The sequence below is a fragment of the Struthio camelus genome, chromosome 6, assembly GCF_040807025.1.
Source record: "Struthio camelus isolate bStrCam1 chromosome 6, bStrCam1.hap1, whole genome shotgun sequence".
Classification (NCBI taxonomy): Eukaryota; Metazoa; Chordata; class Aves; order Struthioniformes; family Struthionidae; genus Struthio; species Struthio camelus.
The window spans coordinates 45,976,927-46,004,871 of record NC_090947.1 but is presented as its reverse complement, the minus strand read 5'-3'; the positions used below and the strand labels follow the sequence as shown (position 1 = coordinate 46,004,871).

Genomic DNA, 27,945 nt, shown 5'->3' with positions numbered 1-27,945 from the left:
CTCCGAACTGTTGACGAAAAGTCTTGAATTTTGGGAGAGCCAGGAGGGCTGGAAGCGCTGGTGAGGAGGGGGCCGAGCCCGCGGGCTGCCCTGGCCCTGGGCCCGCTGCCCGCGCGCACGCGGCACGCCGGCGCGCCAAAACCCCCGCGGCGTTGTACGGCACGCCAACGAGCGAAAGCAGGTTCAGTCCTCGCGGCCTGTTCCCGATGGGAACGTCCGTCGGCAGTTCGTAGCGACTACGCCACGGTGAGCCCTACCCTACAAGTGCGTAAACGCAGTGCATTTTCCATGTGTTTTATTAGCTTTTGCAGAAAGTTTTGCAGCGCAGGGGTCATTGCCTGCCTGTTTTCTGCAGCACGCTTTAAAACATCTGGGTAAGCGTTGTCCTCTCCTGTTGCGTTCCACGTGAGACGTTCATGTTTCCACGTGAAACACGCATGTTTCAGGCATGTTTTACGTGCCGAGGCAGAAGCACGGCAATTCTGTGCCTTGTCCTTCTGCAGAAACGCGCTGGGCTTTGTTGGAGCAAGAGCCGGTCTTTACCACCCCGGCACCCGGCCAGCCCTGAGGACTGTGAGGGCTCATCACACCCGCCATGCAGGCTGGCCTCTTCATGGCCACGGAGCTGGACCCAGAGGCATCGCCCCTTCCTCACCGAGGCGAAGCTGACTTGCGGCAACCGTCCCCGCTTGATTTCAGTAAGGGTTGTGCTAAGGTAAGAGCTGAGTCACCGGGTCGTGGGCTGCGCTGGCTTCCCGTCCCATGGTCCCGCTAGCACGGTGAGAGGAGGAAAAGAGGATAAAGAAACGGTCCCAACATTGCCGAAACTGCTGTAAAACACGGCACAATGGTGCACATATTGGCTTGCTTTGTCCAAAAATGTTGCATAAGGCGAAAATCATGCTACTTTCCTCTTCTCTCTTTTCCCCATCTTGGCTACCTTCCAGTTTTTCTAAGAATTTAATTTAATTTCATTTGATTTTTCCAAAACCTCAGTTCTGCTGTCTCTCCTAGGTGGGTTACTAGTTAGGTAACCGCAGGTTAAAACGGATCTGAGAGCTAAAACTGGGTGCTGCTGCTCTGCGGAGTCATAATAGTTCAATATACAGTGTCCAAGTCTGGATCTCACCAGCTAAAGATGCCATCAGTGCTTGGCCCCCCGCGCCTCATCCTGCCGTTATTTTGCTGAACTGCCCATACTGCAGGTAGGAGGGCTGGTGGCCTTCGAAATGGCATTCAGTCAACTTTCCTGTACACCGAGGAGTTCTGCTGTTTGCTCAGACCTTCCTGATGGTCACGTCCCAAGGAATTACTCCTGTCATACAGAGGTTTGTCAGTGCGAAAGAAGCTGATGACCTTGAGGACAGATTTTAAAAAATGCCTGAAAGCTTTTGAAGCCCAGCACGTGTTGCGGGCATATTCTCCTAGAGCATTTAGTGAATTTTAAAATCCTTGCTGAAGGCTAGTCCTGAGGAGTAGCAACCCGCGCTGTTGTGACGGATGGGCAGGTCCCGAGCAGGAGTGTCAGCAGACTCCACCGATGGATTGCCATGAGTCAGCCTTGGGAGCCTCCCCCTGCACAGACAGGATTTTAGAAGATCCGAAAGTGATTTTATCCATAAGCGAAACTTGTGGCTTGCAGATTCCCTTGCCCAGATGATGCTATTGCTCACGTCTAAGAGCAGTCCTTCCGGATCAGGGCTCACGAGCGCCATCAGATCTGGCTGGAGACATGCGCGCTTCAGGTGCAAGGATCTCCGCAAGCTTCCTGCACGTCCAGAGATGCATATCCGTTGATGAGGAGCGAAATCCCGCGTGTCAGCAGGCTGACTGGAGAGCCTTTGCTAAGTATATGTGCATTTAGCTTAGTTTCTGAACTAAAAGGAAAGGCAAGTGAGACTAAGAACATATGGCTTAATGACATATTTGGAGATGGTCATTTGTTCTGTTTTCCACCTGAATGAATTTAAAGGCACAGCTGAAATTAAAATGTCAAATCTCCATTTGAGATGTAATCTATTGTCGTATGGGTGTCATCGAATCTGTTAATAATTAGGACCTGGCACCTCTGTTTCGTGCAGCCCCTAGTACAAAGTCACCGTGTTTAACTTACTTCACAGCAATGCTGGAAATATGGGCACTGAATTGTCGACACCAGACCTTTTATATATATTGAAGCAACTTTTTAAACATTTTTCTTTAACTAAATATATTTAACTAAATATATCTTTAACTGAATATATTTTCCTTTAAACATAGTGTTAGCTCCGTGTTAGACACTACCTATATTTTCATTGATGTAGTAGAATTAAAAATAAACTAAAATATTTAAGGACATTTCTCTCTCTCTCTTTTTCTTTCAGTTCCTGCCTTGTAACGTATACCTATTCTCACTAAGAAGTCACTAAAAACTAATGGATTTCAGTTGGTTCTGGTTAAGGCCCACAGGCTGACCTGCATATCCTTGCATCACTTTAATTGTAGGTGATTTTTTTTCAGGTTTTCATCGAGAAGTAGAAGAACATTTCTGGTTTTTAAAGGGTACCGCAGAGATGTGAAATTATTGCTACAAAAGAGAAATTATGATGTTAGCAATGCAGCTGCTCTGTTGTGAGGTTTCTTTTTCAGAAGCGCCTCAGGTCAGACAGGATGGCTGGAAGTATTTTTGGGAGTCTCGCAGCCGTGTGATCACGCTGGAGATAGATAGCCTCAGCTGAGCAGAAGGAGGGAGAGAGAATGTGAATCAGTATGTACAAAACAAGAAAAAAATGTAAGTAAGTGCTTAATTTCTCCCAAGGCATCAGAAGGCATGTGGGAGGAGAGAGTGGGAGTGTGTGGACTGAGTCACTGAACATAATTTCATGTGTTTGGGTTTTTTTTTTAATTATCCACAGTGACAATTTTCAGGAAATCTCCCACCTTTGTTCTACTCCCAGTGTGTTTCTTCGGGTACCAGTGATGATGCTAGCGTCACTGGGATGTATGGGTTAGCATAACTGTTTTTGCTACCGTATTTTTGCTGAAAATACTCAGCAACCCACCACCTCTGCTGGTCTGGTAGGTGGGTTGATCACAACTGTGATGGCGTAGCTGGGGAACAGAGTTATCCTTCAAGCAACCTGGCCTCAGCTGTCCCAGAGATTTGCTTAGAAGGTGAAATTATGGAACAAATATACAATTTATTAATCACAGACACCTTTTAATAAAAAGGCTTCTGTATTTAGTATTAGTCTGCATTTACAGGTGGCCTTATGCTGCAACTGTGCATGCAGGACATGACATCAAAGGCTTCAATCTCCATGTAATAAAAACATGGGTAATCGTGCTGTTCTGCACTTGCAAGAGAGCACTGCTCATTTGCACCATCCCAGATACAGCCAGGAAAATCCTAGCAATCTCTTTGGTTGCAGATACTATGGAGATATTAAGAAACCCTTTTAGCAAGACTGCATTACAAATGGCAGACATATTTCTTCATTCCAGGTGCTGAAAGTGATGATGGTTCGCTCTCCTCTTCATTTCCCCTAGCACACCAACCTTGTCTTAGTCCTGGGAGGATCATAGCTCAGGCTGAGATCCAGGTCCCAATATCTTTGGCTGAACAGTTCTTTCCCGTGCGTCTGCCAGCTCCTGTCGAAGGGAAGTGGGAGGTGGGTCCATGAGCAGCCTCAGACAGCCCATGTCCTCTTGCTGCATGGACCCTACTGAGTGCTTCTTTTCTGTAAGCCTTCCACTGATGCCCACAAATTCTGGAAATCCCTTTTCAGCTCAGCAAAGAAAAACATTGGCCAATTTCTCAGCTGTTGCAAGATCTCCGTTTACTTCTGTGGAGGCAAGGTGCTTCTCTCCCTTACCCTATCTGTAAAGCCAGCCCACCAATTTCTGCAGCACAATCTGGTGCTGTGCCTTTGAGGTTTCGATGTAGAAAGCTGACAAGAAGTAGTTTTCCTTTGCCTAGTTTCCTTTTCCTATTAACCATTTCACCGAGGGGAGACAATCACTGGTAGTAGTAGAGGAAAGGACCAAGTGACTCAAGAGTCTCAGCAGCGGTTGTGCAGAATAGCTGCTGACTTTAGAGAGGCACATCTGCTGAGAACAAATGATGCTTTACAAGAAAAAACTGTTAGAAGATTGGTTCTGTTAAGTTGCAAAGGCAAACACTTTAAATTTAGGAACTAACAGAATTACTTTGCCTGTTGGAGAAGGACCACCAAGCGCTTTGTAATTCACTGCTGTGCTATGGAGGGGGAAAATTCACTAGTTAGAAATCTGGGGATGGAGTAGGGATTTTTCATCAGTATGGGGGCTGCATGGAGGATTATTAGCTCTAAAATCATCGCATTCAGGTCATTTAGGAGATCTGGCCACAGATTCAGATTTGGTGAGGTATGCAAATCATCTAAAAAGGCAGAGGAAAAATCAAAATCATAATGTCATCTTTAAAATAAAAGCACTTGATTTCTGAGATGAGCTGATGGGTGTGTGGGGGGGTGATCTAATGTGAATGTTTGTTATTTATGCTGAATTTATTACTTCTTTCTATAGAGGTCCTAAATGATCAGGTAGAATTGTCATGCAAAAGCTAAATAAGCTTCAGTTCTGTATGGCATCTTTAGCTGAGTTTCTTGCTATTTTCTTGCTACTGGTTTCTTGGGTTAAGCTTAATTTTAACAATAGTTGCTCAGTTTATTTTTGTTCCATTGACCTGATTTCTTCTGGAAAGCACATGGTCTGTATGGTCCTATGCATGGTCCTGTGCATGGGTGCATGGGTGCATGGGTGCAGATTTTCCATATAGCCCATCTCTCAGCCTGGCTGAGCTCTGTGCATGTCTCTAGCTCCCAGAATATTTACAGGAAGTTTGATCAGATCCCTACAGAAGTTATCACCAGGAGCACAGTAACACAATATGGAGGTTTTGTGCCTCTGAGCTTTACCGTCATGCCCAGAGCTAAGGCAGCTGAATGACTTTCCGATGCTGCCCAGCCCAGCCCAGCTCCTGTTTTCTCCGTGGAACAGGCAGCTGGGTCTCACGGGGCAGTGCCAGGAGGCGGGGACCCTCAGGTCGCCGCTGCCAGCGGGAGATGGTGGGAACCGGGCGCACGGAGACCATCGCCGGCACCCGTCGGAGCCGCTGCCAGCAGCGTCCCAGCGTGAAACCAACCGACCATATGGTGAGTAGGTATGGTGGCATCTGAACAGGCCTGGTGGGCAGCGAAGCGGGACCGCGTATGATCATCCATGAGCTTGCGAGAGGAAGGCTTCCAGGCCCAGAATATCGATGTAATGCTGTCCTGAGTTTGTGCACATATGGCAAAGAAGATATACTATTATGAGTCATTTGGAAATGCAATAAAAATAGGTTCTAGTACTGTGTAAAGAAAATAGCAGGTACTAATTAATCTGGGTGCTCTTCATGGCATGTGAGAGCGAGGAGAAAGGTGCAGCAGTCAGGGGACTGCTCTACAGCGGCCTACCAAGGTAAAAGTGAGTAAAATAAGGCTCTTCCCACAGCAGCATGTCAGGAGAACTGACAGAGAGTCTGGGAAATCCTGTGTGATTTTAGCTGAAAAGAGTCTTTTGATATTTTCTAATGCTATTTGTAATGCATATGCAACTGAGCAGGCACATTTTTTTATTTCTGTTCCAAAGGAATTAAATTAATTTTAGAAATGGCACTCTAACTATTTTCCTGCCTCAGGGACCATTTGTTTTAAAATCATTAAAGATTTTTATATGACACGGCACTGACATTTGGTATGAATAAATTAGGGGAATTAGTATAAAACTATGTTCTTCATAGATTTCCCAGCACATATTTGCAAGCATGTGCGTTTTGCAAGGATGTCCTGCGTAAAGACAACCGTTTGTATGCATGCACAAAGGATTAAAAACACAGCATTAGGGGCAGCTCAACCACTGCAAAGAGCGAAGGGACATGTGTGATTAGCTGTGCCCAGTATCTCTTGGCACATCGTTGGGGGTGGCAGAGAGCATCAGGCCGCTGTAGGCGCATGGTGAGAGGCAGTGGATTAAAGCAGTCGTAGCAGAGAGATGGTCCAGAACTGAGACCATGGCACCAAAGCTCATCCCCTACCTTGAACTCAGCAGGTGCTGACTGCCTGGATCCAAGGCATCTCCATCTGGATTTCGTGCACCAAAATGCAACCAAATTGGCCCTGAGAAACCAGCATTAATGCGCTCATTAACACAAGAGCAGTGAGTTACAAAGAATATATTGAAGAGCTGCATGCAAAACCTGTCCGAGAGAGCTTGCCACCACTCAAGTATTTGAGTAGCTCAACATCCAAATGAAATTACGGCGCCCTGGCAAGAGTAAAGCATCATCGGCACCTCAGCAAGGGGAATGAGGCTCAGAGGGCTGAGCTCAAACCTGCCCGTTGCCGTGCATGACCCTGCGAAAGGTGTGATTTAACACCTCGCGGGGTCTGAGGCCTCCTGGCAGCACACGGTGGCCTTGGTCATCCGACCCTCTGTCCCCTTAACGGCAGCTGTTCCCTCCCTCCCGGCTCGCCGGCTGCTAACCACGCGCGTTTATTGCATTAAAATACTCTTATCTTCCACACAGCAGTGCTGGCTTGTGGGCTTCTCACAGGGTTGATGCACCTATAGGAAAACTCCAGTTTTCAGAAAAATTCAGAAAATTCACTGGTTGTGAGGTGAGCCAAGGTGGGGAATCACACACACACTTCCCTCCCCAAAACGCAGGTAAGGAATCGATATTCTGCTAGTTATACTGATCTATATTCCCCCAATCTGTCTTTATCGCTCCCTGTGATAAGCTTGCATCTGTATGTGTTACCTGGACCCCCAAATAATGAAATTGGTTCAGATGAGTCTTAAACAATGGTGCATTTAGGCTTCTGATCTGCTTCTGGTTTCTGAGTGTTTCTGTGTTTTCTGGTCATGTTTTCCCTGTAGCCACAAGAGGGGAAATGCATTTCAGGAAAACAGTGAAATCACAGATTCTCAGGAGCACAAGCTTGTTTTTTTTACTTAATTAATAGAAAACCATAAATTATTAATTACAAAGCTTGTGGCCAACTCAAAAGACTTGGCGACTTATGTGCTCTGATCAACAGACCTCAGATCTTGCTTGGACAAACCTTGGGGAAGAAACTAGGCTCAGGGGAACTCCAGTGAGCTCTCTCGTGCACACAGTCTTGGTGTAAAGCCTGGCAGTAGGTGGTTGAGATGAGTCTCTAGATGCTTGGCTCCCTCCTTGCAGCAAGAAAGGAAGAGCCGGCTCCAGCTGACTTAATTTATGTATTGTAATTTCACCTCAGTGCGTTAAATGCCGCTAGCAGGTATAATTATGTTAAGGTGGAGGAAACTGTGGGAAGCATGATTTGTGGGAAACGCTCTCCCGGCCTGCATTTAGCAGAGTCCAGTGAAGAGCCGGCTTCAGTGGTGGGGAGAGCATGTTGGCGAAGGTCCATCCACAGCGCTGCTGGACCACGGTGCCCGTCCAGGCCCCAAGTGCAGGTTTGGCCTTGCGGCTGGGCAACGAGGAGGGTCGAAAGCGGCTGTCCTCACCTGGCCCATGCAAGCAGGCAGGGACAGACGTTTGCTGAAAGTGTGAGTTGACTACCACCAAATCCCACCAAACTGGTGGCGTTGCAAGGCAGGAGCAGGGGAACGAGGATGGGTGGGCTGTTTTTTGACCTGTGCCCATGAGGCAATCAGATTAAATCTGTGTACTTGCTGTTTCCCTCATCTCTTGGGGTTTTTTTGCTGTTCGTGTTTGGTGATTTCCAACCACCATGTTTTTATTTTAGCGATTTTGTTGCTGTATGTGTGATTTCACTTTATAAATAACTCCTGTGTGCTTCCCAGGGGGAAGGGCCACATGGAAAAATGACCAAGAAGGGAAAAAACAAGCTTACTAGAACGACAAGGGACGCTGTGCATCTGGGGAAGTGTTTCTTTCATTTTAGAAAGAGGTCCAGTGACTGACCGAAGCCTTTTTGCTGCCATCAGCAACTAGAAGGTGGCATGCTTCATGCACACAGATCACTTGCAGGCAGCTAATACAGGCCTCTCGCGGTTGCAGAGGACAGTTTGATGCTGTGATCTGAGTGTGACCTAAAGACTCAAACCTCAAATAAGAAGGATTCAAAACTTTTTAATAAAAATTCTCAGTCTTTTAGTGGAACATTCAGCACCTGTCATGGTTAACCTCTTGGGACGAGTGTTTCTACATGCAGCCCATGGGGTTCTTGCTGTTTCTGTGGCCACTTAGCACAGAGTGACTCCAGCTTTGCTTATTATTTGCTTATAAAGCTTATTGCTTTATTTCCTACAACCCCATATTTTCTGACAGCAGTATAAGTGCCTCATGTACATTATTGAACTAAATAGGGGAAATTAAAAGCATCAGAAGGTATGCTAAGAGATGACAAGTTTTTTGTGTTTTAACTCCACCATATGGTATTTAACCAAATGATATTATTTCATTATTATTTTTCTGCATGAGCATTTGTGGTTAGAAATGCTGCTCTGTTACAGTGTTTCACAAGTTTCTCATTTACTCCTGTACTGAGAGGATCAGCTGTAGACTCGGGATGGACGTTAAGTGCAGGAGACCTTGTAGGACCCGGGAACGTGGCCAGATGCAATGGATGTTTGCTGTTTGCTCTTGGAGGAGGGTGGGCTGTTAGAGGTGGTTTCCTCTTCAGGTGATAAACTCTTCAGTTTATCAGAACATGACTTCCCTATTCCCACCATAATATCCCCAGGTCACCTCACATTGAGTATGTAGTGCCATTAATGTAATAGACTCAATATGGGGCTATGCCTTAAAACCATTCGAAAACGAAGTTAGTGCGGGAAGGGGCTGCCTTTCCACTAAGAGCAGCATCACGCAGGGAAGCCGTCGTGTCAGGTTTCTAACCTGTGATGTTTGCGGGGAGGTTTCCAGGTGGGCATCCACGTCGCAGCCTCACCCCGTGCAGCACCGCCAGGTTTGGCCGAAGCTGCCGGTGGACTTCCCGTGGCCTGAGTCGCCCAGTGTCTCCCACCCCGATCTCTGTGTGTATCTCACTGTGCCTGGCGGTTCGTGCTGGGGCACAGTAACTGGTTTGATTCATGCAGAAATGAGCTTTTGCTGATGTTAACATGGCAGCGGCGAAGCGCCGAGGTGCGGGTGCCCCTTTGCCTCCCACGCAGCGACGGGACATGCATCGGAGGGAAGCTCTCGACCTGCGGCAGCATGAATTGCCATGCTTCTCTGGGCACCCTGAAGCTGGGTCCACGTGCTTGGGCTGCTCCCAGGTCTTCATACGGCAGGTGGGCAATGATGAGCATGTTCAGTTAATTATTATTGCTGCAGCACTCCCTTCTTTCCCGCTGAAACCTGTCTTTGTTAACTCTCCAAGCATGGTGCTAAACACTCTCCTCCCCAGTATTTGGGCATATATGGGTTTTAATGGAGATAACTGTCATTATTAATTTCTGAAGGGGATGTTTGTGTGTAGGCAGCTGCCTATAGGTGGCAGAGCATGAGTTTACACTTTTGTCTGCATGAAACACAATATAATAAACAACCTATATGTTACTGCCAGCTTCTCAAATTCGGGACAATCTCTGTATATTGCTCCCCTGCGTATCTGTGTATATTGCTGTGTATACCTGTGTATCCTTGCTATGCCTTGGTTAGTGCACTGAAAGACATGGATAACAGGGATAACCACCAAAAGTGTCCAAAAGAAGCAGTCACTTCCTTCTCAGCAGTTAGAAATTGCAAATTCCAGAGCCCTCGCGGTCTCGTGGCTCCTCACTTACTGCGCTCGCTCGCAGACACACATCCTCAACTTTCGTCACTGACAAAACTCTAGCTGTCACCCAAATGTCAGCATTGTACCTACACTGTCCTGGCCTGCATGGGTGATGCCTCGTGGCAGTACAAGTGCAAAAGAACAGAGCGCTCCAAGGGTTTGGAAGACAAAGCGCACGGGCTATTTCACAGGCAAAAGACCAGTGCTGCCCCTGAGCTATTGGCTTCACCCATGGCATCTTCTGCGAGCACCTTCACGGTGCTCTGTGATCGGTAGTGTCACAGGGAGGTGACACCTGGGGAACCAGCAAGTGGCCTTCATCTTAATTCATCAGGAGAAGATAAAGTTAAATCTGCTCAGGTGGTGTCTCCTGCACAGACTCAAGAATCAACTGGCAAAGAACAAGGAGCTCTGAAGACCTCAGCTTGGCTAGAGTTGTCTTCCTCTGCTACCACTAAGCATATTTTCCCCAAAGGAAAGTTGAAAGAAACAGCTAGAAGACTGTCAACAGCAGAAGAGGCTTCTTAAAGTGGGATTTTTACAATTACTTCCTTTGGGGATAACTAGAAAATGAATTCTTGCCTGCTTTGAATAGCTCAGGAAGATACAAATCCAGCTCGCTTTTGCAGTCCTGAAAGTTGAAAACACACCTGCGCCCTCAGTTTGCAAAGACCACAGAAGCCCCAGCAGAAACCCCCTGTTCGTCCCCTCAAAATACTGGTCTGTCAGCGTGGTGCCTGACAGCTCACTCCAGAGCAGATTAATTTTATGATTTATCTGAACTGTCATGTGAAAATTCTTCACAGCAATTCAAACTTAGCTTTGTCACAGAGCGGAAGCATCCTGTATCAGCCAAGTCATCTGCAACTCAGAATAAAATCTCAGGTTTTCCTGGCTGCAATATGAATGGCTCATATTTCCTCTTATTGACCAATCGCAACTTGAGAAGCAGAAAAGAAAAAAAAGCTGGGAGAAAGACAGAAAGAAGGAAAGAAAGAAAGAAAGAAAGAAGCAAGTTAAGAAAGTCTGAGCCCTTGAACGAACTATGGATGTTTGCTGACAGGATTATACCGGACTTTCTTATTTCCTATTCTGTTATCCACCGTAAACAATGCCTTTGTCTTTAAGGCCATTATTTTGTCAGTTATGGGAGCTCTTAAGCAGTTGGATGTCTGAAAATAAAGGCCAATTTTTTTGAATGCTAGGAATGAAAGTAGGACTTTACGATTATTTGCTGAATCCAATTTTCAGATTACAATCCTGATCTCACTGAGGACTAGAAATATCTTACCTGAGGAAGGAAGTCCAAATATCATGCGTTCCTCGAAAAATCAGCCTTGAAGGAGCCTCCAGAGGTTATCTGCTCCATGCCCTGCCACCAGGCAGCACCGGCTCCTCCTATCTCATTCTCGATATCTCATTCTTGACAGATGTTTGCTTAACCTATTCTTAAAAGACCTCGTGTAATGACGATTCCTCCTTCTCCCGCTGCAGCTATTCCACTGCCGAACTGTCCTCACTACTAGAAAGTTTCTGCCTTGTTTAACCTGCATCTCCTTTGCCCTAATGAAACCCACCATTACCAGCCTGTTCCTCAACGCCATGCTCCTTCTGTAGCTGCCCTACCTACTTCAATTTCCTCTCTTCCCTCATCATTTCTTCTCCAGATAAAATAACTTAAGTGACTTTTTTTTTTCTTGTAGGCAAGTTTTCTCTGCCTCTGCTCTTTCTCCTTTCTCACTGCCTGACTACGTCTTTTTGGAAATGCTGTGTCCAAAGCTGGACATCATAGTCTAGCTGAAGCCTTCCTGACGGCGAATAGCAGAAGGATCGTTTTCATCTTGCAGGCTATATGCTTGCTTATATGCTGGAGCAGTACGTTAGCCTTTTTCATAAGAGCACTCTCCAGAGGCAATATATTTCAGAAGCATAAATGTACTCTTGTCCTTGAGGCTGAAGTGGATTATGGCACGTGATCGACTGTCGCGTGTGGGAACCCCATTAGGGCAGTTGCGTTGCCTTTCTCCTCTCCGTCTCGGCCCTTGGGGAGCTGCGAGGCGGCAGCTGTTTCGCGAGCGATTTCACTGGTGTCCCTGGTGGATTCAGAGGTCCAGAGCCACCCTGGCATGGGGCGGATGCGACCACCTCCTCTGGGGCTGCTCTGGAAAGCTGCTGAGCCTGAGTCCTCTTATCGATACTCTTACCAAACCAAAGTAATACGGACTTATGTGACACTGGAAACCGATGCACTTGTCTCAGACAGATGGTCAGAGATTAAGTAGCCTTCCCTAGCACGGCCGTCTGCAGCCTGCCGGCTCCTCTCCGCTGCACTCCTCAGCCCCGCGCCAGCCAGCTCTTCTCTGCCTCTTGGCCAGATATTGCCCAGCTTGTAATAGTGTGTGCGAGCACAACTTGATTCCTGACTTAAAACGATTCCCTACTGTCTCTGCAAGGCGGACGTGCCGAATACGCCTGCCTGCGTGTTCCTCTGCGGAATTCCTGGCCTGCTTCTCGATTTCACCGTCATGGGCGCGAAGCGGGAGGTCTTCCTCGGAAACCAAGAGGAACGACAGCGGTGCGGGACAGGTCTGGTGACTTCAGAACCAGGCACTGCCTTTTCAGCCAGTTTGCTGGATTTTTTTTGTGGGAGTCATCCTGTTTTGTCAAAACAATCTCCAACAAACTAGGTCTACCTAAAGTGGATTAATGTAAATCGAGTGTTTATCCTTTCTAAATGTCATGAAAAGGCTGCTTCAGCTTTCTGAGGCACACGCGTGATCTGTGCCGTAGTAGCAGGTCTCTCCTCGTACATGTTTGCCTTATCAATCCGATTAGCATTAGCGAGGTTTAAGAGTGACCGTTACCCCACCCCTCGAAAGCCTCCCTGTCCGTGTCTGCGTGCTTTGTCCTCCAGTATCTGAAATCCTGTTTCAGCTGTGAGCGCCGACACCGGGGCCCCCGGTGCGCAGCGGGGACGACCGCCGAGGCCGCGACAGTAGAGGGAGACGGACGCTCGGCAGATGATGCCGTGCGGGGCCGAGGCATGTCCTGCCGGGCCGGGCCAGGCCGGGCCGTGTCGCGCCGTGTCTCGAGCGGGAGGGGACGGCGGGGGACGCGCGGCGGCGCCGGCAGCCGCAGGGATGTGGCGGAGGCCGCGCGTGATCCCTGCCGATGCCTGGGCCCGGACGGGAGGCGGGCGCCGGCAGCTCGTCGGCCTCTCTCCTGCCATCTACTACTTGTACAACAAAGTGCTGTTCATAATAATTTAAATGCTTTGGTTGTCAGTCACTGCTCTTTCTTTGTAAATGTTACTCATTTCATAAATAAATCAAAGCCTGCAGACCCTAGGTTTTCAGAAACTTGAATGCTTTTGTTAAAATTGTATGAAGCAAATTCACAAACACATGATTTATATTATCTCAGCACAGCACAGGAGATGATAGAATATACTATTTAAATTAACTTCTCTCCCAACAAATGAAATCAATTCTCTTCTTGGGTTACTTTTCATCTGCCTTTTGTCTTGTTGCTGAATCTTTTCTATTTCTTTCACTCATTCATCTATTGTGCCCTTTCCTTGATCTGATAGCATTAAACATATAATTAAGTCATAAAGGAGGGAACTGATGAGTATAGCAGATGGTAATTGCTTCCTACATTTGAATGAAATGATATGCATTGCTACAATTTACAGCTCTCGCCTCATATTTTATTCAGGAACCTTTTATCTCTTTTCCTGCAGAATTATTCTGCAATAAATTTAGACATCTTATCAATAGCTGGTGTGATAGTAGCAGAAATGGAGAAAAACTGAACTTTGTGCATCTTAATGTTTAAAATAATTTTCTAACATAATTGAATTATCTACCAGCAAATATCATATATAGAACCTGACTGACTTTGCTTTTTTCTTCTTTTTCCAAAAAAAAGGCTAACTCTGTGTTTGAAGAGAAAAATAGACGTGTGTAATTACAACTTATTGAACTAGAAGATGCAGAGTACCTAATAAAGCGGTTTTCCTTCTGGGTGCCTTTTATTTTTCACTACTCTGGGGCTTCTCCCGAGTCCGAGGTGTCGGCGGAAAAGGCAGACGGGGAGCACGTAGGAAGGGAGCGCGTCTCGGGCCGCCGCTGAGTGATATACGCGCTGGGTGATAAACCTGGCAGCGCGAAGGAAGTGCACAGCGCACTTCATATTTCTCAAGCTGAAAAGTTTTGAAAAGAAAAGTTCAAGCGTGTTTCCTCTGCGCACGGAGACCTCACGGCCGCCAAACTTCTGGGCTGTGAAGGGGGAGCGGGGGCGCTGCCGGGGCCCGCAGCAGCCGCTCGCCGCCGGCCTGCCGGGGGGCCGAGCCGGGGGCCGGGGCCGCGCGGCGGTCCAGGGCGCGGACCCGCCTGGAGCTGTTAAACCTCTCCGGCCCGGCTGGGAAGTCTTAACATCAAGGAAACACAAGAGGAGAAAAAAGATGGATTTCCTACCTGCTGGATGTGTGGACTCGGAGAACTGCGTCGTTCTTTCAAGTATTTTATCACTCACGAGAAAAACGGAACGTGCGCGTGACCGGAAAATGAAGGTAAGGGAGAGAAAAGGTAGGTCCTGGCGAGGAACGTGCACGTGTGTAAGCGTTGGGTACGGACCCAGCGGGGCGCGGGAGGAGTGGCACAGGAACACGAATCGCTTTGTTTTATCTAAGCGGACAAACTTTAAGAGACAGGAGGCATGTTAAAAGTTAGCGATTTCTCTTCAAGTTCGGCGTTAAGGGTGCTTAGCCGGTCCAGCTTCAGCTTTTGCGATTCCCGAGGAACCCAGGGCCCAGCCGGTCAGCGTGACCGCGCTTTGCCCCAGCATCAGCTGCTCTCACTGGGAGGGAGCATGATGCTCTGCAGCGCGGAGAAACTGTAAAAAAAAATGGTGGTTTCGAGCTCGTCCTGGCCCCGGTCGCTGAGCAGTTAAACGCTGCCTGCTTGCCGTGCCCGAGCCGCCCCAGCTCCCCGAGCGTCCACCCGCGGCGGCCTGCCTGGCGGTTCCTATCGCTGCGCTTTTCTGCAAGACCTTTGGCCCGACTCGTTCGCACGGTAGCGTAACTTCACCGGTTTCGGCTGAGCTTGTCCTGGCTTACACCAACCAAACCAGGGTTTCGAGTGATCGTGAGCTCGCTAAGGTACAAGATCCTTCCCTGAGATCCGTGGGAACTAAGAGCAAAGCCGAACGCCGCTGTAGTTGTGCCACGTGCCCGGCCGGGACCCGGGCTGCCTTATCCTCGCTGGCGCTCGTTTGCCCTTCACTGCAGAACTCGCTCACTCGGAGGCGTCCGTGGAAGATGCTCCTCTACGGCCACCAGCGGCATCACCGCCTGGCCTTAAAGGGTAAAGAAGGCCCGGCCAAGGGGCTCTCGTCCCGGCAGCCTGAGCGCTGCACAAGAACGGGAGACAGAGAAAACCCACACGCTAGCGCGCGTCCTGGGGACAGCAGCACCGATTTGTCGCGATGGAAGTGCCGTTTCCGCCCAGGTCTGCAGCCTCTCCCAGCTGCCGGCCCCGGGCACGCGGGCGAAACCGCCCAGCCCCTTGCCGCGCCGCTGGCTTTCCCCCCCTCCCCTTCGCCTACCTTTGCTCTAGCAACGTGGCGGCCGCTGCACCGCGGGGGAAACGCCAGGTTAATCCCACCAAGAAAGAGCTCGAGCTGGGCTCGACGTCCGTATGCAAAAGCGCGCAGAGCCAGCGCTCACGGGAAGGGCTGGCCCGGCGGCGGGCAGGAGCGCGGCGCCGGCTCCCCGGACCGCTCACAGCCCCGCCGGCCAGCCAGGAGCAGAAAACGCCTCTCCGATTTGGTAGGTGAAGGACCTGGAAGTATCGGTGATGACAAAGTATTTTTACGCTACTGCCCCCGGACCGCCGTCTAGCCCTTAACTACAGCTGCGCATGTAAGAGCAGAACTCAGCAAGTCGGTGAATGAGGACGAAAACTCTGTCGTCACGGATTTTGCGCGCTGCTCTTATTTAGACAGCGCTTAATAGGTTCTGACAAATAAGCTTGGTTTTTGTCTTTAAAAGAAGGCTCAGAAACACCCACATCATGTCTGGCGTTAATATGTATTTTCCCACTTGTCAGGGTGTGGGAGGCTCTCTGTTTATGGCATTACAGCTTTGGAAAGCAGCTTAAGCAGAGCGGGCGCAGCGAAGCGGAATTGCACGTGGATACAGACCTCGCCTTAGAAAAACTGAAATGCAGCTGCTCGAACTTTTAGTAAGAAATAACTTTTACAGTTATTCTGGAAGGCATGTTTAAATGCTGATCGAGCACCACAAATCCGTTGGAAGAATTGCTTACAGGAATTTTTTTCTTTCTTTGTGTTTTCGTTCTTTTGATGTTTCCCCGTGGGAGTGTTCGGCTCTTCCCGTGGCCGGGTGGGACCGTTGGGAGCAACCGCGCGCTCCGCTCCGCACCCCGGCCGGGGATCTCAGCCAGCAGTGTCTTGGCTAAAACTGGTTTTGGCTCTCCTCTGCTGCCTTCCTAATGAGCGTTCCAATATTTTTAAAAAATTTCAAAAAAATGGCTCTATCTTTTCAGTTTTATGAGTGATGAAGTAGAATCACATCCCTATCTTCATGGCAGTCCGGTGCTACAATAGCACAGGATGAAAATCCCGCTATGAGGAGGATCCGGAGGAGTTCTACAAAACTCTGCAGCCAGGAAAGGGAAGGAATTACTGCCCACAATGGGACAAATCCAGGAAAGTAATAAGGCATTGTTTCTGCCAACATTTTTCAAGAGGGAAAGAGATGTTGCCACATATGATCATGGGTTTTTTTTTTCCCCCAGAAAACTGTTATAATGCTGTGAAATGCAACAATATTGGCAAGAAACTGGTCTTTATGTCGTTTCCCCAGTCATCTTTTTTATTAGATTAAAAGTGAGATTGATAAAAATAACTTCATCGAGATCATAGTCTCAACTGAAGCACAGGGAGAGGTCGTTGCTTTTATTAGACCAGTTTGTACAGCTGGAAAATGGACAAGCTTTTGGGTGCATGAGCTCTGGGTCTCAAACGGCGGGTTAGGTGTCGGCCAAAGCAGCTGCCCAGAGCTGCGTTTGTCCTTAGTGGAGTAGAGCTCTCACCCAGCGGTCCCGGGAAAGACCTCGACCCACAGCTCAGCCCTGTGCCGGCTGCTGCCCCGGGCAATGCTTTTGGACTTCTGTAAGATATTTGGCCCCGTTTCCTATGGCTTTTTGGGGTAGGGGATACCACTGTGCAAACCCACCACTGCCGTAACGGGCTGGGTAACTCACGGACCTCGGAGAGAAAGTCTGAGCAGGGGAGGTCCTCACATGGCTCAGCTGGACTTCTTCTTAGCCCAGAGTATTCACCATACCGCTGAGAAACGCAGTAGATAAAGTGATAGAAAATAGCAAATAATGATGGGAACATGATAATTTGAGGCAATATACCAACAAACCGTGAGGGCCCATTGTGCCTACGAGACCAGAGACCACGTCAAGCAATGTAGGGTGACATGGCAAAGGCTGCCCGGAAAATGGGCCAAACGCAGCGCTGGTGGAGAAAAGTTACTGGTTTTCTGGAGAAGGAAGGAAAAATAGCCAATAGAGCAGGAGAGGTGAAGTGAATATTACTGGAGTAGTGAGAACATTGCTGGGATCCAGATCTGGCCTCCGTCCTGCAGGAAGGAGCTTGGGAAGCTGGAAAGTGTTCAGAAAATAGCCATAGGAATAACTGGAGATCCAGAAAGCATGCCTCATGGCAGGATGCTTGGAACTCAGTCTAATTTATCCAGGAGGACATTAAGAAGTGACTTGACCATGCTCTGCAGGCTTCCTGACAGAGGAAAGTCTAGGTTTAAAGAGAATGTGTAATGAAGTGCACTAGTAGGAAGCTAAAACTGGATTAATTCAGACTAAAATACGGTCCAAATTTGTGAGGGTAATTAACCGTCAGAACCTATCTAGGGACAGAATTCATTCTGCATTATGTCAGGACAAGGCTTTTTTTAGATAGATGTGCGAGAGATATGCCGAAACAGGAGTTACGGGCTTCACCCAGAAATCACTGGGTGAAGTTTTTGGTCTGGTAATGAAAGTGCTCTGACTGTGCTATAGTGGTTCCTTCCAGCCTTAAAACCTGCAAACGTGTTTATGGTCTCACAGTTGCAGAAGGTCTGTAACCTCCCCTGGGTTACTCCGCTTTCCCTTTCCTCCTCACGGCAGAAACACAGACTGGGAAGAGTTTACCCCAAAATGAATGGGGGCAGAGGAGTTGTCTTTGTGTTGTTCTGTTTTTCACTTCTGTTAGATCTGGAAAGACGATGGGCCTCAGAGGTCTAGTGAAGTTCAGGAAGGTATTGATTTAAAGATGGAAGGATCAGGGAAGATACGGCCTTGGAGCCCCTTTCGGTCTCGCGACGGCTGAACCTCGGCAGCTGCGGCTGTGGATGTGGCGAATCCAGGCTCCTCTCTCTGTCCTTCGTCGTGTTGTTGCCTTTGACTACTTTTTTCTGGGTATGTATTTGAATTTTTAGTGTCTTCAAGCAGGCATTAAAAAGCACCCAAAATATGTCACTGTTAATTATTTGTTTGCGTAACAGTCATCATGAAAGGTGATATAATTGAAGTCTATGTTTAATTTCTGCCTGATTTAACCAAAATCAGTCATTGCAACAACTTACATTTGAAGCTTGTATTACTCCAGGTGAAATTTTAGGCTTTTTTTTTTGGTAACGCAAGGCACTATTGCAAGGAATTGCATTAAAAAACATGTATGTCCTCAATGTGTGTGGCAGCAAAATCCTAAGCTTACTTCATGCAAGGCATTTTAACTTCTCATTGCTTTTCTTCTACTTAGTGAGTCAAGAAAGAGTTGTCAGTAATAATTTCCTGAGTGATTTTTAAAAACCCGTGAATCCCTCCCTTATTAGTTTTAATAAAGAGTCACTGCTCCCTAAGCTTGCTTGGAAAATTATTACCTATCAGCAAGACAGAAGACAAACATATGAGCTATTGACAGCAGCAGAGAGTAGGTCCCTCATGATGGCTATTAAGAGACAAGAGTTTTTTTTTTTCCACAGCCTACCTGAAATTAAGTTCTTTTTGAAGATCGGCACTCTATTGAGCTGCTGGGAGTTCACTTCAGACAATCTCGAAATGTCTGTGAAGCAAATTGATTTAAAAAAAAAAAAACCTGATTAAGCTGCATCCTTAGGCAGGTGCACTGGTGACGTGAACAGCAGGTGACACCAGGATGAGAGCCCACTCTTATCCGTGCAGACGTGCTGAAACGTAAGTGCTCACAGCATTTACACTGGTTGAACACCAGCAACGCCTCCGCTCTCTTCCCAGAGTATCGTGCCTTTACTGTTCGCACGATGAGGTGCCGCTTCTCTCCATAGAAAGCAAAGGCTTTCCGGGGGAAAATACTGGCAGGGGCTGGGATTGCAATCTACTGAACTTCCAGATAAACCAGATTCATGTGGCATGATAGTTCCTCACCCTTAGGTAATAAAGCCTCTTGGTCAGAAAAGGATATATAAACTTTCACCTCTTCCCAATCTCTTTTTCTTGCTGGTTTTGGAAAATAAAGAACGCCAGATATAGGAGCTGTAACATTTTGATGCATTAGAGTCATGTGTATCTTCTGTGCAACTTAACTGTGTTTCAGACTTGGACACACTGAATTTTTGGGGCATCTCCTGGGTGCTGCAGAGAGGCTCCGCGCGCTGGCGAGAGGGAGGTTCCCACGCAGACGGACGCCACCCGGGATGCTACCGACTAAAGCATATGGTGAACATCAGCCACTGCCTCCCAACTGTCACGCAGCCATTACCGTGCTGCTTGAGTTTTATGTGACACAAACAATTCTCAGAGTTTTATCAAATTTAATTTTTTCTAACCTTCAGCTTAGGAAAAAATATAGTCATAATGCAGAGGTCCAGCTCTCTGCAGAGAAAGGAGGGGGGCAGCATAATTCAGATTTTGGGAGCTGATAGGCTAAATTTACCATTGTGCGTGGTCAAGCTGCTATTGATGCTTGAGAGTTTTCAATCGCTGTTAATAGACTGGGGAAAAAAGATAATGTGTTTGATCGATCAGCATGGACAAATTTCATTTAGGGGATCAATAACAGTTTATACTTGACAGAGCGGAGGGACCACATTTATTTTTCCCTTTGATTGAATAAATGTTTTCAATGAGACTGCAAATGTAAAGCAATCCTAACCATTTCTTAACTTGAGGCACAGCTTCCTGATCCAGTGTTATTGCAAGCAATGTGTATTTAAAACTAATATACAGTACAATGGATAGCCAGAGGCTGCAACTGCTGAACGAAACTAATGTGCAGTTTATTAAAATAGAAGACATGGAAAGTGCATAGGCTAGTTTCCTTGACTCCTAGCAACATGAAATACAGGAAGGAGACATATTTTTGGCATATTTTTCAAGGGTAGGTAGAAAGAGAAGAATTTTAGCTGAGTTTTTTCCATCAAGCCTCCAAGAAATGAAAAAATGTGATATGTGAGAGGATAAACATGTAAAAGAAAACAGTTATGATTCCGTTCACATGTGTTGTCTCTCTCTTTTTTTTTTTTTTGAGTAGTCACCAGCTCTCTTAGTTCTCCTGTGCCAGTGTTAAGGATTTAGGGCTGGGTCCGCAGCTGGTCTGCCGAGGACGGCCTTGGCTGTAGACACTGAAACGTGCTGGCAGGGGTTGGGGCTCGAGCCTATGCGACTCTAATTTCTCTCCTGGGTACGTTTTGTATTACCTGCATGAACCTTGTAAGTGCACATTGCTGGCCAGTAAATATATAGTAAACCAGCAGAGACCCACTCATATACATAAGGAGGGATCCACAGATTTCAGTCACCTTCACATGGACTCCTCCTGTTCAAAGGTTTCACTTTGGCCAGCACAGTGGCATCCTACCTTGCCCGATTTACCCATCACTGGTAGACATCGCCTCCGAACTGTCGCCCGTTCCTCCAGGTAGGCACCAAACACTCCTGAGATCCCCTCCGCTTTAGGACCAGTCATTGCCATTGCCTGCTGAAGACTGCCAGAACCTGGCAAAATGGATGCTCCTCATAGATGCAGAATGCAGATTATTTAAAAATCTCAAATCTTTAAAATTTCCTCTTAGAGCAGAGCTCCTCTCCGACAGCGCGAGTGGAGCCAGTGCCCCATCATTCCCAGACGTGGCTCTTGCCGTCCACTCGGAGGGACACCGAGGTGGTCATCCACCCCACTCACCCAGGGTCTTGCTCACCGCAGATGGGCGAGGGCCCCTCTGAGGAGAACATTTCAGGAGGATCGTACACATGTCACTAGAGGATTGTCAGCTTCTCATTGACTCACAGGTGCAATATTCCCAGAGACTGTAACAGATCTGTTTGACATTCCTGTGGGTTTGATCTTTGCATGAGAAGCTTTTAATTAGCTGGGAGGAGTGTTACAACAACAACAGGTGACTAGACCTTTCTCTGTCTGCGTATCTGAAGACTCTCAAGGTGAGATCGCATACTCCTGCAAAGCCGATGGCTGTATTTCAGAAATTGTTCCTTCTAGGCCCATTTGATTCAGTAACATATGCTGGTCTTGCAAAAGTGTTCCTAAACAGGGGATCATTAAATAATGCACTTCGTGATTGTAATAGTTAATGTTGACTTTGGCTTTTATATCCGAGGCAGTCTTCAGCGCCCTGCTTGTAGCTTCTGTTTTGCTACCTCAAAGGGAGGGCAGGCTTGCATAATTCGGTATTTTGGATCCATTTCTAAAACTGGAGCAGGGCATAAGCTCACAGGTAGGACCAGTTGACCTAGAAGCAAAGTTAAGCAGAAGCTTCCAGTTGAAACGGCTTTTGCAGGGAAAGTTAGTTTTGTTAGGTTTTTCCTTTTTAATGCAGATTTTTTCCCTCCTTTTTGTTGTTGTGTTTTATGAACTCTCTCTTAAAGAGGCTTAAAATCAAATTTGGCTGGTGGCACATAGTAATTAAGTTCCAGATGACGCAGATGATAACTTTCCCTTGCAATATGGAGCAAATGCCAATAATAAATGCAGCTAGTTTCTAGCTCCAGATGCATCAGATTGTTTCGTTAGCTGACTTGCTCATCAAAGCGAGAGAGCTGAAATAGTGAGAAGCCTGTTTCTAAAAGGGATCTGTAGCCCAATGACTATTTTAGGCACACAGTTTTGAATTGTTTAAAATGCATATTGTCTGTGTACATTTCAATAAGGCAAATGCCAAGTATGAATGCCTTAGGGCTCCTTGTATGTCAGATGATTAAGTCTTCAAGACTTGCAGCCATGGGGTCATTATCGATGGTACTTCCAGGTCATTGTACGCACAGCAAAGTTAGAGGCAATGGTTGACCTTTTGACAGCACTGCAGGGTAACAGAGCTCCATAAGACATAAATAATCATTTCTAATTTGTTTTTGTGAGGGGTATTTATTTAAAAATGCAAATATATTGTAACATATGTGACTTAAGGATGTTCAGATGGGAAAGCAGAATGCATTTCCTCCCATTCTTTTTCCCTAGTGAATTTAAAATGAAATGCTTAACGGAGAAAAAGAGAAAAGATGGAATAAATAATAATAATAATGAAGATCAGTTACCTTGTTCTCTTTACAGTTGTCTAGTACCTTTTTGTCAATGACATGCTCTATGCAAAGAATCTTCTCGCACCTCAGTTACGTTTGTGATATTAACAAAGAACATACAGAAAATGGCTTGTCAGCTTTGTTTCATTTTATGCACAATGTATAGCATAAAGATAATGCATATATGACCTTATTTTATACATAATATACTGTAGTGCACACAAAATCAGTAAGCTTTCAAGAGTCGTCTTTCTCTTGTCTTCAATAAATTCTAAAACCAGACCTTTTAAAATCCTGCCTATTGCACTTTGCGGTGACCTGACTTAAATGTAGAAGCCATTGGTTGACTTTATTTTTATCCTTGCAGGAAGAATAGTTGTTTATAAAACTCAACAAGCATAAAACAATATGCTTCAGGATTATAAATAGCATTTGAAAAGGTTTTGCAATTGCACACTATTGCCTGAAATACTATAGGGCAAAATTCTTCATCTTTATTCAGGTAAATGAGGAGTTTTGATCAAGTAAGGACAGTCAGAGATTCAGAACGTGGCCAATAATAATTCAATAAATCAGCAATGATCTAATGGTGTTAAGCTTCCTTTCAACACATAATCAGTATGCACTTAATTGCTAGGACTTATATAATTAAAGTATTACCACATAGGTGCTGTGCATATTGTAATGCTATAATTTCCTGTATTTGCAGTGGTGGGGGCTTTCATCAGAAGTGAGCTATCAAACCACAGCTCATCAAACTAGCTATGATGTTAATGCATGTTTTGTAGGTGTCTGATGAGTCATTTACAGCAATGTTTAGAGTCCTTAGTACACTAAGGAGGCAAAATAGAAAGTCTAGATATTTATATAGCTATTTATGCAGATATTTAGATTCTATAAGACGGATCTTGAAGTTACAAGAAGTAAACGCACAAAAACGTGAAGAGACATGTACAAACATGAAGAGATATGATGAATTAATGTTGCAAAGTAAACGTAGATCAAACGCAAACAATCTTGTCAACACAGCAACTGTGTGCAGCTGTGGATGTGCAGCTTTATGTACTGGCTTCAGACTTGGTTTGAGAATTTGCATCTTCATAGCCACATTAATGGGATTTTTTTTTTTTTTTTTGCTCTGACATGGACAGGGCCAGGTTTTGCCTCCTCTGTGTCTTACCTAATGAAGTCTGGAGTTAGTGTGCTGATGCCATGGTGGGAGTGACAGTGTGGTCAACAGGGCTCACAGAAAGGGCAAAACATTCATGGCAAGAACCTTCTGCTGGGTCTCCTGCTCTGCAGAAGATGTGGCTTTCCTCCATGTTTTAAAGAATAGACTGTTGAAAAAGTTTGGGAAAGGGAGATCTGTCTCCATACACCACGTACCAATGGGTTGGCTGTGGTTGCGTAAGTTTTTTTTAATGCAGCAGATGGTGTGCTATTTCAGAACATGTATTCTTATTTCTGGTCCATTTTCCAATGTGGCTTTTAGTGATATTTTTACATATTCATCAGAGCAGTCAGAGCTCGCTGTTTCTGACACTTGTCTTACGTTGTGAGCATGTGTCACTGTTGTGTTGTAGTGCATACGTGGTGATGATGAGCACGATGGAAGGGAGAGGTGTTCCTACTGCAACGTGTTTTCAGTCTTATGAGGTCATGTCCAAGAAAGTGTGCTGCCAGGAGACAGTAGTCTGTACGGCTCTGCCAGCATCTTCAGAAATGTTCCAGCTCAGACTCTAGCAGTGCTTGTTGTACTGGCAGTGCTAGGCACAGCAAGACAGCATACATGTAGCAGATTAAAGAGAAATAAATCCACCTTGCAAGTGTGCCGTCATGCCTATGTATGTCTGTTATCGTGCATCTTTCAGTCCTTTGAAGCAAGTGCAGTATCAAAAATACATATTGCTGAAGATAGATAGCCTAAGCGCAGGATCAGAGGAGCCCAAGCTGGAGCTCTGCTCTGGACCATCAGTCTGGGGCCTGTGCATGCTGCTGCTGCTGGGAAACCTGTCAGTGGGAGCAGCAGCGCCAGGAAGGAGAACTACCCCGTGATCAGGGACCAAGCCCCTGTGGTGACGGGGTTCGACTCCCAGCCGTCTTTGCTGGGAGGCAGTCCTGCAGGAATCAGAAGTGCAAAAATGTCACTGGGTCTGAGGGGTGGGGTAGGGGAGCCCTTTCTCACGGACCTTGAGAAGGGTTGAGAATAGGGTGAGCTGAAGGCGACTTCTTTTTCTGCCTGTTCGCCCAGTTGACTACTGTTTTCAGAGTGCTACCTTTCAACTCTGCCCTGCTGAAATTAGACAGAAAGCCGATGACATTTGTTTCCTCGTTCTGCCTTGGGAGGAGGGTGTCCCCGCGGCTGGACAGTGCTGGATCTCCTTCTGGCCACGAAGCTGGATGTCGAAGGCAGGAAGTGCCAGGACAGCAGAAACGGTCTGCCCGGGTCACCGAGCGGACGCCAGCTACTCCGAGCTAAGCCAGGAAAGGCAAAGGCCGTGGTGAGGCAGCCTGCTCGCCCCGCTGGGAAATGTCCTGGCCTGATGCTCCGTCCCTCAGCTGTCAGTGCGCAATTCCAGGGAGCAACGGCAACGCGGACAGCATATATGAGCAAGGTATTGCTGTTCCACAAACAAGTCTATGTGCCATTGAAAAGGAGCATCTGCCATTTTGTGGACACTTAGGAAATTGCTGTGACATTTGGGTGACATTTTACTTCATGCTCTGACCAATTGCCTCTTACCTGGTAGCGTCAAATAGCAAGTCTGCTGCCGGATCGTTAGAAGGGGGCCTGGAGTAGAGGTGACCCATGCTGGGGAGAGCGCGAGTGCTGCTGCAGGGGTCCCGCGTCGGGCCCCGGCGGGTCCGTCCCGGGGAGCGCGCCGCTGCGGGAGACGGGGCAAGGCTTGAGCTTCCCTTCTCGTGCGCAGGGGTGACGAGGCAGCCGAGAGCACGCCGGGCGGTCACCGAGATGCAGAGCCACCAGGTCTGGTGGCCTGGAAGGAAGGGGTCTGCCCCCCGACGAACAGGGTTTTTGCTACGCGGAGGGCTGCAGCTGGGGCGTGCACGGCGCTCGGAAGCGCTCAGGGATGAGCGTGATCTTCGCTGAGCAGATGGTCCCGACAAGAGACATTAATTAGGAGCAGGGCTCTGCTGTGCGCGGGGAGCCTGCTATTTGTGCTCACAAGGAGGATTTGCAGAACAGCAAAAGCTGGAAGGGCCTTCCTTGCCTGCCAAATAGCAGTGAAAGCAGGCTAGGAGGCGTGCATCCCGAATCCTTCCTGTTTCCCCATACAAGTTACTCCCTGCAAGAAAACGGGGCGGTGGGTGAGGAGCTCCTGCTAAGCCGGCTCCTCGCCGCCGGCGCCCGAAGCCAGCGTCGCCGTCTAGGACTGCGGAGGGCCCTTGCGCTCTCCGAAGGGCAGCAGGCAAGGTTCAGCACGTGGGGTCGTTTAAATCCTCCTCCCTGTCCACCTCAGCATCTGAAGTCGTCCGGGGACGGGACCGTGCCTCACCCCCCCGAAACCCGGCTTCGCTGTGCCCGGCCCAGCAGAAACCTCGCTGAGCAGCTGTGCACCTCCTGGTCACGCAGCGAGCTAGTCTGAAATCTTTCATAAGCCAGAGAGGAGGTTTAATCACTTGCTTTATTGCACAAGGGAAAAAAAAAAAAAACTTGCATTCTGTTAATGTTATGAATTAGCAGAAATTAAAAAATAGGGTTGTCTACACATCGCTTGAAAATTGTTTACCGCAAATAACGAACAAAGCAAAGCAGATTGCCAAAGGCCTAGTTGTTGAGACGGCGTACCGCATTATTAATTAAAACACAAGTCAGCTTTTGGCAGTACTCGCAGCCCGTGGGTATCCAGCGTACTCCACTTGATTGAATCAGGTAGTGGCAGCACAGGCGTTTTTTTTATTTTGCGCTTGGAGGGATAACAAAAAACGTAAAGCTGTTTTCTGCTGCTTCACCTGAAACCCCCGTTGTTCGGGAAGGCGGGCGCAGCGGCGGCGGTGCCGGCCGCCCGCTCGCGCCTTCGCGCTGCGCGGTGGGCGCGGGGGCTGCGTCCGGGGGAGCTCTTGGCGCGGTGTTGGAGGCAGAGCGCCGTCCAGGGCCAAGGCAGCTGTTTCCATGGAGATGCGAGGACGTGTGACAACGGTCACTGGTTCGGCGAAGTAAATTAATCCAAGCAGGAGAGCACTTTACAGCGATGAGGTCCCGTCCGTGTCCCCCCCCCACCGGCTTTCCTGGTGGAGGAGGAGCTGGCGAAGGGCGGCAGCCCGCGCGTTCCCCACCCTGGTTCTTCCAAGGAACCTCTGGAAAGTTACTACGATTTCCAGAAATCAACCGTCAAACGCAAGCCCTGCTTTTCCAGGGAGCGGCAGCCGTGAAGTGCACCCAGTTAAAACGAACCTGCAACCCCCCCCCAACCCCCCCCGCTTACTGCGGTCAGCTGAACCCAGAGCAGTTTATTTCCCGTCTGTACACCTGCAGCCGACCCTGGCAAGGCGGCGTTACCCCAAATAGCCCTAGAGACAAATATCGCGTAATTGAAAGCTGAGTGTTAAAAAGTACCCCAAAAACACAATATTTCAAATCAGACGCAGAGTCGTAGATAAAGGCATAGTCAAAACATGATACAGTTTTGTCACGATGACAAACGCGCGCCGTGCGGCATCAGGTAAGGGGGAGACGGCCGAGCCGCCTCCCCTCCGCGCCGCCCCCCCAGCAGGCCCGCAGCCCGCGTTTGGCAGACCCTGTCCGGAGACAGACTCCCACCGCCTGGCCAGAGCCCCTGCCTGATTTAGGAGCCTCTGCACGGAATTTCTAAAATTACTTCCCGCTGTCGATATTTTTGAAACTGCTGCCGGCCCAGATACTGCAGGAATTTCAGGAGGGTTTTGCAGTCTCAGCTCTCAGTAACACCCGCAGGAGCTAAGCGGGTCCTGTACGGATTGAGAAGCCTATCGCTAGGAAATGTTCCTTTTTTAGGTTGAAGAGTTCCATTTTTGGCCCATTCGCAAAGGTGACATGTCCTTTTGCTCGTCTTCTTTCCACATAAAAAATGTAATCTTTTTGCTGTGCCTCCAGGATCAATGAGGGAAGGAAACACATACTCATCCCACTTTCCCAACAAGAAAGAGCCATGTTTCTGAAGAAACAGCTACGGCAGCATCGCTGCGACGTCTGAAGTTTGGCCCGGACCGTTACAGCCCTCAGCGAGGACAGACGCCCGCCTCTGAGTTTGAGCAGATTTGATTTAACAGTCGGGTTGAGCCGCAGCTCCTTGCTGCCGCGCGCAAACGCGAAGCTTAAACGGACTGCCACGGCGCCGGTACGGCTGGCAGGAAAACAGCTCAGGGCTTTTTTTCCCCCACGGAAAAGCTCAATTCCTTTGTTAGAAGGAGAAAGCAATTATTGCGTTGGGAGACGCCTCCGCAGCGGGTGCGCGGCGCAGGCGGGCGCTGCTGGCGGGGCGCGCTGCTCGGCTCGCCGGGGCGGCCACGGCCTCCCTCCCCGCCTCTCGGCAGGCGTCAAG

The 27,945-nt window shown here is 47.9% G+C and overlaps 1 long non-coding RNA gene across 2 annotated transcripts; it reads left to right on the top strand.

The window, feature by feature from the left end:
• Positions 1-14,197: 14,197 nt before the first annotated feature.
• LOC138067685 (uncharacterized) lies at positions 14,198-22,589 on the top strand. 2 transcript variants are annotated; one of them, XR_011142043.1, is made up of 3 exons: positions 14,198-14,370; positions 18,105-18,310; positions 19,467-22,589. It is a non-coding gene; the product is annotated as an uncharacterized lncRNA (long non-coding RNA). The 2 variants fall into 2 exon arrangements; XR_011142044.1 differs by having other exon boundaries at positions 14,208-14,317.
• Positions 22,590-27,945: the final 5,356 nt, after the last annotated feature.